The 14,437-nt window shown below is 35.5% G+C and overlaps 1 protein-coding gene across 1 annotated transcript in view; it reads right to left on the reverse strand.

The window, feature by feature from the left end:
• AR (androgen receptor) overlaps positions 1 to 14,437 on the reverse strand; it is a 230,683-nt gene that overhangs the window by 51,106 nt on the left and 165,140 nt on the right. The window lies entirely within an intron of this gene.

Genomic DNA, 14,437 nt, shown 5'->3' on the forward strand with positions numbered 1-14,437 from the left:
TTTGATGCGGAACATTTTCATCACCTGCAGTGGAAGTAGCTAACTATGGGAAGGATTACCAAAAGAATAAAAAGACACTAAATCAGTTGGAAAAAAAATAAATATAAAATGGAATGTAAAAGAACTATATAGAAAATAAATAAACCAAAAGCTTGTTTTTTGAGATTATTTTCTCAAACAAAATTGACACACTATTAGCTAAATTAATTAAGAAGAGAAAGGAACCAGATAAATCAAATCAGCAATGAAACAAGCAATATTACAACAGACATAGCAGAGATACAAAAGGTCATGAGAGAATACTATGAGTGATTATACACCAACAAAGAAGAAAATGCAACTGAGATGTACAAATTTCTGGACACATATAACTTACCAAGATTGAACCAGGAAGAAACAGACCTGAATAGACCAATAACAAGCAATGAGATTGAATCAGTAATAAATAGTCTCCCACCACAGAAAATTTCAGGCCCTGATGGCTTCACTTCTGAATTTTATAAAGCTTTTAGAATTACCCCCAGTTCTGCTCAAACTCTTCGTAAATATCCAAGAGGAAGGAACCTTCCCAAATTCATTTTATGAAGCCTCCATCACGTTTATCCTCAAAACAGTAAAGGACATCACACACACACACACACACACACACACTACAGACCAATATCCCTGATGAATACAGATGCAAAAATTCTCAACCAGATACAAGCAAATCATATCAAACAACACATTAAAAAGATTATACACCATGACCAGACGGGCTTTGTTCTACGGATGCAAGAGTGGTCCCACACATGCAAAACAATAAATGCAATGCATCATATTGACAGAAGAAAAGATAAAAACCATATGATCATATCAATAGATGCAGAAAAAAATTGATAAAATGCAACATGACTTTGTGATTAAGACTCTCAGCAAAATTGGCATAGAAGGGACATTCCTCAACATAATAAAAGCCATCATGACAAACGCATAGCTAACTTCTTAAAGAATAAGGAAAAGCTTTCAGCTTTTCCACTGAAAACTGAGACAAGACAAGGCTGCTCACTTTTTCCATTTCTTTTCACCATAGTACTGGAAGTCCTAGCCAATGCAATTAGAAAAGAGACTAAAATGAAAGGCATTCAAATAGGAAAAGAAGTGAAGTTATCTCTATTTTCAGATAATAAGTACAGAAAATCCAAAAATATCCACATACATACACACACACACACACACACACACACACACACACCTATAAGAGAGACACAACATTAATACAATAAATTGGCAGGATATAAAATCAGCATACAAACATCTATAGCAATTTTATATACCAACAATGAACAAGCTGAGGTAGAACTGAAAAAAAAATATCTTATTTACAATAGCCACAAAAAAATATAAGATACTTAGGAATAAACCTAACCAAAGACATCAAAGACTTCTATAAGAAAAGCTATGAAAAACTGAAAAAAGATGTTGAAAATGATACGAAAATGTAGAAAGACATCCCATGTTCTTGGATTGGAAAAATTAATGTAATCGAGATGTCAATCCTACTCAAATTAATCTACAAATTCAATGCCATTTTGATCGAATTACCAAAGATATTTCTCACGGAGATAGAAACAATCATACAATTTGTGTTGAATCTTGAAAGTTCCTACATCAATAAAGAAGTACTAAGCAAAAAGAATAAAGGAAACAGCACCCCACTCCCTGATATCAAAATATATTACAAAGTTGTATTATCTAAATACCATAAATTGGCAGAATAACAGGTAGGTGTACAGATGGAACAGAATTGAGAACACAGAAATAAACCCCAAAACATACAGACAATTGACTTTCAACAAAGGTCAGTGAGGAAAAGAAAAATGTCTTCAGCAAATAATGCTGGAAAAACTGGATATCCACTTACAGAAAAATGAAACTGGACTCCTATCTGCCACCACTAACAAAAATTAACCAAATTAACCATTAACAAAAAGTGGGCAATGGCTACTGACCTTGAGCTGTGAAATATTGTTTTCAGGGACTAAAAATGAAGATCTGCTGCTGAGACTCTCCCTCCAGATTCATCTCTAGTGGGTAGGGCTACCTCTGTATCCTTCTCATCTCTCTGTCTCTCTCTGTCTTTTAATTTTAAAAAATTTTTTCAAGGTAAAGTATTCTCTGACCTCTCAAGCCCCTTCTTTACTGTGCTAATTTGTGCCTTTCCCCGTTGCATTTAGGAGGTGCACAAACCCAGGCCCATCCTGAAATGGCTACTGAACTTGAGCTGTGAAATACTGCTTTCACACAGCACACATGCATGCCACACAGTTTTCATTTTGGTTTTCAAATTTGAAATATAAAACTTTTTATTGTCTTTTATTTTATTTTTTCTTTTATTTACTTTTTTTTCTCTTTTCCTCTTCTCTAATTCCTAGTGAATAATATCCAAACATCTGAATGCAAATAGAGTCAGAATAATCCTCAATTCCCATCGACTCTGTCACACAAAGAGTGAAAAATGGAATGGAAGATAGATTGCAGATCACTTTCTCCTGCATGCTTGTGAACACTCAGATGGAACTTCAAGAATTAGGAAGAAATGCACAATCCATCAAATGGCCAGAAACCTCCGCAGGGTCACAAGAAATATGAAAAATCAAGAACATACTTCTCCTTCAAGGGAAAGGAATAACCACTCTTCATCCTCAGACAGTACAATGAAACTCATGGAAATGTCAGGTAAAGAATTTAGAATATTCTTAGTGATAAAGCTAACAGAGATGCAAAAGAAGGGAGGCAATGAACTGCAGAAGAGGCAGGGGAAAGGAGCTGATGAGTTCCTGGAGGTGAAGAAATTCTTACAGGATCTGAAAGAGAAAATATACACCACACACACACACACACACACACACACACACACACACAAAACAATCAAATGGAAATGTTAGAGATGAAGGCTAAAATAAGGGAAGTCAAAACTTCCCTTAAACATATTGAAAGTAGACTAGATCATACAGAAAATCAAATCTCAAATGTAGAAGACAGAATTGCTGGCCTAGAAAAATCCACCATAAAGCCTGAAATTATTGCTCCCCAAAATGAGAATAATATACGAGAAATATTAGATACCGTCAAACATCCAAACATCTGGATAATTGGTATCTCAGAATGCAAAGAGACTAATAAGGGCATTGATAACCTACTCCATGAAATCCTGGAAGTAAACTTTCCAAATCTATAGAGTCATTCAAAGATCCAGTCCCAAGAAATATGAAGGACCCCAAATAGAATTGACTCAAGAAGATCTTCTCCAAGACACATTATAGCCAGATTGATTAAAAACACAAAGACAAGATACAAAGATTGGCAAGAGAGAAATATCAAGTTACATACAAATGATTTCCCATCAGGCTCACAGCAGACCTCTTATTGGAAACAATGTGAGCAAAGAAAGAATTGGAAAACATATTCAAAGTGTTAAGGGAAAAACAATTTCAACCAAGAACCGGGCAAGATTATCCTTCATGTGAGAAGAAATGACAAGGACGTTCTCAGATAAACAAAACCTGAAAGAATTTACCAACATAAGACCAGCTCTCCAAGAAATTCTGAAGGGAGTGCTATATCAAGAAAACTAAATACAGACATACAGAAATAAGAGTTCAAAAACAACTAAAAAAATGGCCAACGTAATGGTCAGGACAAGTCTGGAGTTGAATATTATGTCCCAGAAGTTAATCGGGAAGATCAGAACACAACAAAAGATAGATTAAGTACATGAGACTGGACTGGTGAAATAGAATATAGAATCCTATGACCTTCAACTAAAACATTACTGTTTTTCTTCTAGGCTTTTTTTTTTCCCAGAATTTTTGTCCTGTCTCGAGCTGCCAATAGGTTCATTTACCTACTATTTGAACAGAATCCTAACCTGTTTCCTGGCTTTAGGCTTTATGCAAAGCTTTTTTAGCATTTTTAAAAGTTTTTATTTATTAAAGTTGAAACTGCTTTTCTTGAAATTAAAATATGTATTAAAAATGCCTATTTAATGACCACAGTAAACTATATAGCATCAGTTAGGTGCTACTTTATTGTATATTCATTCTACTCAGAGTTTCATGCCTAAAGTAAGAAATGTATTCACAGATATGTATATATCAGTTGAACTTGCTATTGAAAGTAGCTAGATCATTTAAGATATTTTGTGAATCAATAAAATGTGAGGGGGGAAAAATGGAATGGATAGCAACTGTAGACACCAGAGATAAAGTGGGAGGAGGGTGAAAAATGGCAGAGGGTGAGTTCTTTTCCCTCTCTGGACCCCACTGATAACATGGACTGGGAGAATCATTAGAATATTTCCTATTTATTTACATTTAATCACATGTCTTTACAGTGTATAACATTTCTTTCTCCAGCATGAATACCATGCATGTCAGTCAAGACAAAGCTACTACTATATACATTAACATCAGCAAACAGCTTCTCATTTTATGTCAAACAACTTTTACTTTTTTTTCTTCTCCCTTCACCTCCCTCCTTTCCATATTAAACTCTTTTTTTTCACATTTTATTGATTCATGAAAGATTTTAAACTAAAAACGTGGACAAAGCTAAAATCTAGTGACAAATACACTGTAATTTTCTTCTAAAATATTTTTTCTCTCTCCATTCCCCTTTTTACTAAAGAGAGTATAAACTAACTTATTTGCAAAGAATAAATAGGTTAGTCTCAATTTGGTCTGTTATTTGTACAAAGCCCCATAAGAATTCAATTTCTGATGCAAGGCAACAGATACTATTGTATTATTAAACTCATGAAATAACCATTTGGTCACAAAATAAGAAAGCTTACAAATATTTTCCAATTGTAAAGGGGTCAGGAAGGGAGAAAAGTTTGTTTTAATTTAAAAAAAAATAACAAATTGCTGAACCTATCAACAACTCACAAGAGAACCCAAATTCTTAAATCTGGAAGACAAAGCACAGAAGAAAATCAGTAATGTTTTAGAGAAAAGGCCTAGAATTCTATCTCACCAGTTCACTCTCATGTAATATCTCTTTTGTTGAATTTGCAATGTAACTGTGGTCTGGTCATTCTGTTTAAATGTCCTGGAAGTTAACATTCAACATTATTATTCATATTTCTGAACTTGTCCCTACCATTAGGTTGGCCTTTTTCTTGGTCATTTTTTGTTCTCTTATTTCTGTCTGTCTTTAATTTTCCTGGTGTAGCACTCCCTTTAGAACTTCAGGAAGAACTGGTCTGGTGTTGGTAAATTATTTCAGGCTTTGTTTATCTGAGAATGTCTTTATCTTTTCTTCCCATATGAAGGATAATCTTGCTTGGTATAGTATTCTTGGTTGAAATTGTTTTCCATTTAAGACTTTGAATATATTTTCCCATTCTTTCCTTGCTGGCATTGTTTCCGATGAGAGGTCTGATGTTAGCCTAATGAGGTATTCTTTAAAAGTAACTTAATGTTTCTCTCTTGCCAATTTCAGTATCTTGTCTCTGTCTGTGGTTTTGGTCAATCTGGCTATAATGTGTCTTGGAGAAGATCTTCTTGGGTTGATTCTATGTAGGTGGGGTCCTTTGTATTTCTTGGGTATGGATATTTGAATGCCTTTCTAAGTTTGGAAAGTTTTCTTCCAGGATTTCATAGAATAGATTATTGATGCCCTGATTAGTTTCTTCATCTTGTGGGATGTCGAATATCCAGATGTTCAGGCATCTGATCGTATTTGGTATTACTTGTATATTATTCTCATTTTGGGGACTTATTTTCTCAGTCTTTTTGGTGGATTTTTCTAGGTGAGTGTTTCTGTCTTCTACATCTGAGAGTCAATCTTCTTCATGATCTAATCGACTTTTAATTCTTTGAGGGAGGTTTTGATTTCCTTTATTACAGCCTTCATCTCTAACAGTTCCACTTGATTCTTTTTTATGGTGTGTATTTCTTCTTTCAGATTGTGGAATAACTTCCTCAGCTCCTGGAACTCATTGTATCTTTTCTCCTGCATCTTCTGGAGTTTGTTGTCTCCCTTCTCTTGCATCTCTGTTAGCTTTGTCACTATGAATATTTTAAATTCTTTATCTGACATTTCCACAATTCCCATTGTTCTGTCTGTGGATGATGGAAGGCTGTTCTTTCCCTTGGGGGAGAGATATTTTCTTGGTTTCCCATGTTTCTTGTGACTCTATGGTAGTTTCTGGTCATTTGATGGATTATATGTTTCTTCCTACTTTCTTGGAGTTACTTTTGAGTGTTAGAGGTGTGTGGGAGAAGATCACATGCAAAACCTCTGCAGATCCATTTCCCTGATCCTCACCGAACAACCTGCACTTTTGTTGATAAAACTGGATAGTACAAAGGCTTCCTAGTTTCTGAAGGACAGGTGCACCTGGGGTGAGCTGCAGTGTTTCAACTAAGAGCTCAGAGATGTGGGGGAGGAGATGCACCTTGCTCTCTGTAGCTCCATATTTCTCCCTGCTGCTCCCTTTGCAGTCTCTCTTCTCTGATTTTTAGTGATATGGTGGTATATTAATGTTTGGCTAATTTGTTGGAGATTTCTGCAATTGTTAGCTCATAAGCTTCAGTTTACTGTGAGATACTTTCTATGCCTATTTCTCCTCTACTACTTTGTTTTGCAACATGGTATGCACAGAAAGATATTTAAATTCAGATTTATGAAGATGAGTTTCTCTTTTTCTGTAGCAGTTCAGTGGGGGTTGAGGTTTTTCTATGATGCTAAAAGTATTCAGATGCTTTGCTACTGTGCACCTAGACCTGTCTAGACAGTCAATGTGTGAAAGTTGAGAGGAAAGGTGAGGAAGTTTGGTAAAAGAAAAGGAAACAAAGGAAAAAAGATGACAACAACAACAACAGCAATAACAATAAAAGGGGGGAAAGTTTTTTTTCTTTTTTTGGAGAGGTTTTTGCTATAGGGTGCGTGCACTCATGAGAGAGACAGACAGAAGGTGAGAAATCACTTCCCGGGGGGATGGCCACGCTGCAGTCTCTTCTCCTCCATTCTCCTCTCAGGATCTTGGGCACGCATGCACACGCGTCCGGCGTGAGTTTAAGCCACCGGATCCGGGACTCGAACCACGGTCGACTATGTGGGAGTCCAGTGACATAGCCATTATGCTAACTGCTGGTCCCAAGGGGAAATTTTTTTTTTAAAAGGCAAAGAAAGAAAATCACCTGCCATGCAAAAGGAACAGTGATGGGTCCATCTCAGATGTGCATGGATTATGAAATTTGCAAGATAAAGGAGAGGTGGTCAGAGTTTGGAGCTAGTACTTACAGACTTAGAGATTTTAAAAATATATACATAAAGAAAAATTTGGAGAGAAGGGGAGAGAGAAACAGAGGCAGAAAGAAGACAGAGACTGCCTACCTCACTTCACTAGGTGTTGTGCTAGTAGACAAGGTTTGCAGCAGAGGCTTTTGCAGTAAAAGGAATAGGGCTGGGCTCACCTCAGATGCACGTGGATTCTTGCTTCATTAGGTGTTGGGCTAGAAGACTAGAATCATTAAAATATTTTCTAATTCTAGTAATCTTGAAGGATGTTTGGATTTCTTCTGTAATCTATCTGCAAACACTTTCACCTGAAAGGCTTAAGTATTACTTAAAGTTCAATAAAATAATTCTTAAAAAAATCAGTAATTATTTCTTGTCCTTTACTCTGTCTTATTAGGATAGTAGCTTACTATAACAAAGTCTATTATATCTAGAGCAATTTGGTGTCTTCTGTTTGTTTTCTAAATCCCTCCTTGTGGCATGACCATCCCCCCGGGAGGTGATTTCTCTGTCTCTCTCTGTCTTTATGGCAAGTGCATGCACCCTATAGCAAAAACCACACACAAAATAAATAAATAAATAAATAAATAATAAATAAAAGAAAGAAAGGAAAAGATGTTAAATCCCTCCAAAAATCAGGATGCTTAATGTCTCTTCAGAGAGGCACTGGTGTTGAGAGACGTATGTAGCACAGGCATAAACAACATGCTATCCACGTATACTCATGTATATTTAAGTACATGGGAGTTCCTGAATTGTCTGGGCATATATGCATATATGTCTGATAATAGAAAATTTAAAAAAACACCCAAATATATGAATATATGTATATGACACATGAACTTAATATTTGCAATGATACTTACTAGTGAGAGAAGTGGCCGAGGATTCCAACAGTGGATATGGAAAGAATCTCTTTCTTTTATTTTAAAGATAAAACCATGACTCAACCGTATAGTTTGGATTAGCTACAGAGTTTGGGGATGAACCAGACAACCTCTATAGGTTGTTTTCAATCCCCTTCTGTCTGAATTATCATCTTGTCAAATAGTTGCAAAGGCAATGTATGATCACTGGGTTGTTGTTATTGCTTATTTATTTATTTATTTCTCCAAATATAAGGATGAATTTATCGGTGTTTTTAACAATAATCCCTCTCATTTAGCTAGCATGAAAGCTTAATAATAATGTTCTATAAAGGAAGTATAATAGATATTATTATATTCCCCATTTTATGATAAAGAAAGGTTGGCTAGGACTTCCAGTACAATAATGAATGGATATGTTGAAAGTGAGGATCCTTCTCTTGTTTTTGATTTTAGGTGAAAAAGCTTTCACCTGTAGGTTTGTCACATATTACCTTTATTATGCTGAGGAATGTTCTTCCTATATCGAATTTATTGGGAAGATTTTTCATGAAAGGATGTGAAATTTGTCAAATGCCTTTTCAGCATCCATTGAGCTGTTCATATGGTTTTTATCCTCTATTTTGTTAATATGGTAAATCATGCTTATTGATTTTCATATATTGAAATATCCTCGCAACCCAGGAATAAATCCCACTTGATTTATGTTGAATGATTTTTTAAATGTGTTGTTGAATTTGGTTTGCTGATATTTTGTGGAGAAATGTTGCATCTATGTTCATCAGTGATATTTGACTAGCTTGGTGTCATATCCTTGGTAATCTCTGTAGCATACCTGTCAAGTGGTTACCCCGAACTTTCTTGACTGCAGGTCTCTCTGTTATGTGACTTCCCTACCCCCAAAACACACTATCTATCTCCTTGTAGCTCTTACCAATTGGGATTGATTAAAAACAGAGAATCTTCGGATGTTAAAAGCCTTTTACTAGAAATTCCCCAACGTGATTCCTGACTCCTCAGTTATGAAAATGGACACAAAGTATTGAAAGATCTCTCCTCTGGGGAGGCTCCCCTAAGTCACAACAAATGTGTGGTAGTGCTAGCACAAAATTTGGAAACTGCAAATAATGGAGACATGGTGTTGGTGGTTATAGTCGGAAGATAAGGCATTCTAAGTGTAGCAGGCACCTTTGTTCTTCTTCTAGGAAGTATATGGCCCTGTGAGTGCCTTCTCTGCTTTCAGTTGACAGCAGTGTGTAAGTGGGATCTGGGCTGGTTTTGTAGTGGTTGCAGAAAAAACTCTATTCCTATATTGTAACTTAAGTGACTGAATAACTAATACAGAAACATAAACTCCCATGCAGCTCCTTATCCTCAGATACCACAAATATTACCCACAGAGCATTGGCACTGCTGATTTTATTGGGTTATCAAAAAAGTCATGATGCATTTTTACATAGAAAAATATGTCATGATTTTCCCAATGATCTTATATATAAATATAAAGCAAATTTATATTAACAACCTATAATCAATGTCTCACAATTATGAAATGATGGCAAAATACAAAATTCTTTCTCATGTCAAAGTAAAAGAGGCCACATTCTAGAGCTGGAAAAAGACCAATCATTCTGATGTTTGATAATTGTCTTATTAGAACAATTCCAAACACTTGACTACTGTACATGATCACATAATGGACTGGCATGAAGTCCTGTACTTGCCAGTTGGCTTTGAAGTCCTTGACTGTCTGATAGTGTTTTGTATCTTTCTTCATGGTCATGTTCTTCCATCATAAATTTAAGCATGATTCAGTGGTCCATCAGAAGCAAAAATAATTAAACAGCCTTCAGAATTTTTTTCCACAGACTCCCTGATTCTGTTGCCCCCTGTCAGCTCCCTTGGTGCTGCCACACAATATGAGGCCAATAAATAATTAGGCTTCCTTAAAGTTGTTCATTCTGAAAAATCCTGTTTGACACACAAGAAGTAAGCCAGGAGAACTGTCCTATACCAGTGGCATTACATTGTAAAAACTGAGAAGAGTCATGCTATTGTCTTCATTATTAAACAGCTATTAGGTGGCAAAAACAGAATTAGAAGACAGCTTATATGATCTGTGAGGGTGATCCTTTCTCTATTTGATATGCCCTTTTGATGGGCTCTCAATATGATAAGCCCTTTTGATGGGCTCTCACCCTTCAACGAGTGAGGCAATGCAGAATAGTCAAAAAAAATCACAAGAAGTTTGAATACTGGTGCAGGAACCAGCAAGATACTGGAAGCTAGAGAGTGACTGCTCTGGAGGGGCTTCAGGGGGCTCCTATGCCCTAATGTTGCAGGTGTGTGTTGTTGAACTCCTCCTCCCTCCATGTCCCCACACTCTGCCTTTGTTTCCCTCATTTTAAATGCCAGTGGAGGTCTCAGTAAGATCAGGAGAGTGGGAGAGTGACTACTCCAGAGGGGCTGCACTGGGGTTCCTAACCTAATTCTCTCTTGCATTTCCTGAACTTGTTGCTCTACATACATGTGGTCTTGAACGGCTGGGAGAATAACTAAACATTTGAAGCTGGCTAAAACACTGTCTTCTTATTGGGAGACATAGTCCTCTACCAAGAACACACCTGAGAACTAGAGCTGTCTTTCTCCTTTGATAATACAAAATTTACTCCAAAATAAAAAAAAACTAAATAATAAATAAATAAATAACCAACTCAGAGTCACAAAAAATATGAGAAAACAAGTAAATACCTCTCATCCAAGGGGACACAACAAGTCCTCATCAACCATGGACAACACAAAATAATTGACAGGAATGTCAGGAAGATAATGCAGAATATTCATATTGACAAAACTAAATGAGATCCAAGAGAAAACAGACATCCAATTCCAGGACATGAGGAAGTACTTTCATGACTTGAGGGAGGACAGGAAATCAAAACTTCCCTTGAAAGTATTATTAGCAGATTAGACCATGCAGAAAATAACATCTCTGATGTAGAAGACAAAATCTCTGACTTAGACAAAACTACCAAAAAGGATGAAAAAATAACCAAAAGAGAAAGAGGACAACATACAGACAATACTATATACCATTACAATATTTTATTGGTATTCAAGAAAGTGAAGAATCTAATAAATACATAGAACAATCTATACCATTAAATACTTTCAAGAAACTTTCCAAAGCTAGTAAAACAGACATCCAGACCATAAAAAAACACAAAGAACCCCAAACAGAATCAACTTAAGAAGACCCTCTCCATGGCACATCATAGCCAGACTGATGATCAAAACCAAAGACAAAGACAAGATTCTAAAAATGGCAAGAGAAAATCATCAGGCTGCTTACAAAGTTTATCCTGTTAGGCTAACATCATATCTCTCAATAGAAACAAAGCATGCAAGGAAAGAATGGGAATATACATTCAAAATGGTAAAAGAAAAACAATTTCAACCAAGAATATTATACCTGGCAAGACTTTCCTTCATATGGTAAGAACAACAACAACGACAAAATCATTCTCAAATAAACATAAACAGAAAGAATTCAGAAACACTAGACCAGCCTTCAAGAAGTACTGAAAAGCATACTAATACTACATCAGGAAAACTAAAAAGAGACAAACAGAAATAAGAGAATACAACCAATCAAGAAAATGGCTAACAAAATGGCAGGGATAAGTCTGCAAATGTTGATAATAACATAGAATGTTAATGGATTAAATTCTCCAATGAAAAGCCAAAGACTAGCTGAATGAATTAAAACACACAAGCCCCCTATATGCTGCCTAAAAGAAACACACCTCATAGATAAAGACAAGCATAGACTGAAAGTGAAGTGCTGGAAAAGGATAATCCAAGTAAATGGAAAAAAAAAAAAAAGGCTGGAATTGTGATACTGATATCAGACAAAATCGACTTTAAAACAAAAAAATAAGAAGAGACAAAGAAGGACACTATATAGTACTAAAAGGGCCAATTCACCAAGAAGATATAACATGTCTATGCATCCAACTCAGGAGCACCCAAAGACATCAAAAAAAAAAAAAAAAAAAAAAAAATCAGCACATTGGAGAAATAGAATAAAACACACTAATTTTTTGGGATCTCAACATCCCCCCACCTCGTCTCCTTTGGACAGATCATTCAGACAAAAATTAAGGAAAGAGATATAAGAATTAAATGATACCATAAATCAAGAGGACTTGACACACATCTGTAGAACTTTCCACCCAACAACCACAAAATATACATACTTTTCACTCCTGCATGGAACATTTTCAAAGACTGGTCACATGACAGGGCACAAAACAAGCCTTGAAAAATTCAAAGATATAGAAACTATATTCAGCAAATTTTCTGACAAAAAGAATTAAACTTGAAATTAACTGCAAGAAATAACCTTGAAAATAAAAACACATGGAAACTAAACAACCAACTCCTGAATGACTTCACAACTACTGATGAAGTTAAGACTGAAATAAAAAGATTACTGGAAACCAATGATAATGAGTACATGTATAGTATCTTAAATTGGGTTGGTTTGAAGTGTATTCATGTTTGGTAAGTTTGTTTTACAAGCTGTAGTAATGTATAGTGATTGAATGTACAAAAGAAATTAAAAGAAAAAATATTATCAAACCCTACTTATTCTTTTTTCTGATCTACTCTCTCTTGTATTTCTGGAACTTCAAGCGACATAGCCATTACGTTAACTGCTGGTCCCAAGATTAGATTTTAAAATCATTTAAATCAATTATAACAAGTACATGAGTTTTTACAATCTATGGGACACAACAAGGTCAGTCATAAGAGGGAAATTCATAGCAATTAGTGTTCACAAGAAAAAAATGAAAACATGGCAAATAGATAACCTAATGGTATACCTCAGTGAACTGTAAAAACAGCAACATAGAAACAAAACAAAAACATTAAAGAAAAGAAAAACCAAAGATTAGAGCAGAAATAAATGAACTCGAGAATAAATAAACTATACAGAAAATAAATGAAACCAAAAGCTGCTTCGTTTTTTTTTTTTTTTTTTTTTTGTTTTTGGGGGTTTTTTTGGGGGGTTTTTTTTTTTTTTTTTTTTTGCTATAGGGCGCGTGCGCTGGCCAGACAGACAGAGGGGGATGACCACGCCGCAATCCCTTCTCCTCCAGGGATCTTGCGCATGTACACACATGCGCCCGGTGTGAGTTTTAAGTCACCAGGTCTGGGACTTGAACCGTGGTCGACCACATGGGAGCCCAGCGACATAGCCATTATGCTAACTGCTGGTCCCAAAGCTGCTTCTTTAAGAAGATAAACAAAATCGACACACCATTAGCTAGACTAATTAAGAACAACAGAGAAAGGAACCAGATAAATTAAATAAGGAACAAAACAGGCAATATTATAGCAGACATAACAGAAATACAAGAGATCATGAGAGAATACTATGAACAACTATATACCAACAAACAAGAAAACCTGGATGAGATGCACAAATTTCTGGACACATATAGTTTACCAAGATTGAATCAAGAAGACATATAAAGCCTGAATAGACCAATAACAAAGAGATTGAATCAGTAATAAATAACCTCCCAACCAAAGAAAAGCCCAGGTCCTGATGATGGTTTCACTTTTGAATACGATAAAACTTTTAAAGAGCTAACCTCCATTCTACTCAAATAAAGATCCAAAAGTAAAGGATATCACATAAAAAGAGAAAACTACAGAACAATATCCCTGCTGAATACAAATACAAAAAGTCTCAACAAGATAACTGCAAACTGTATTCAACAACACCTTAAAAAGACTATACTTTCATGAAATAAGCTTTATTTCAGGGGTGCAAGAAAAAACTTTTGCACATCCGCATTTATTGTGGCATTATTCACAATTACTAAGACATGAAACCAATCCAAATGTTCAAGAACAGATAAGTGGATTGAAAAAGTGTGGCACATAGACACTATGGAATACTACTCAGCTATAAAAAAATGAAACCCTGGCATTTGGTAGAAAGTGGACAAATATAGAAGATTTAATGTTAAGTGAAGTAAGCCAGACTGTATGTCACCACTTAATATATATTGAATATCTGCACTCTATGGCAGAAACTAAGAGATTGGAATGTATAGAGGCAAGTAGAGCAACCATGGATACTAGAAACATTGTGGGAAGAGGGTGTTCAGTGGGGGCAGAAAGAAGGGATCAGGGAAAAAAGCAAAGAAAACACTTAACAGAGACAAAAGTATAAGATTATGTGTTAAGAATGATGAGTACGGTAATAT

The sequence above is a fragment of the Tupaia chinensis genome, unplaced genomic scaffold, assembly GCF_000334495.1.
Source record: "Tupaia chinensis unplaced genomic scaffold, TupChi_1.0 Scaffold140102_1, whole genome shotgun sequence".
Lineage (NCBI taxonomy): Eukaryota > Metazoa > Chordata > Mammalia > Scandentia > Tupaiidae > Tupaia > Tupaia belangeri.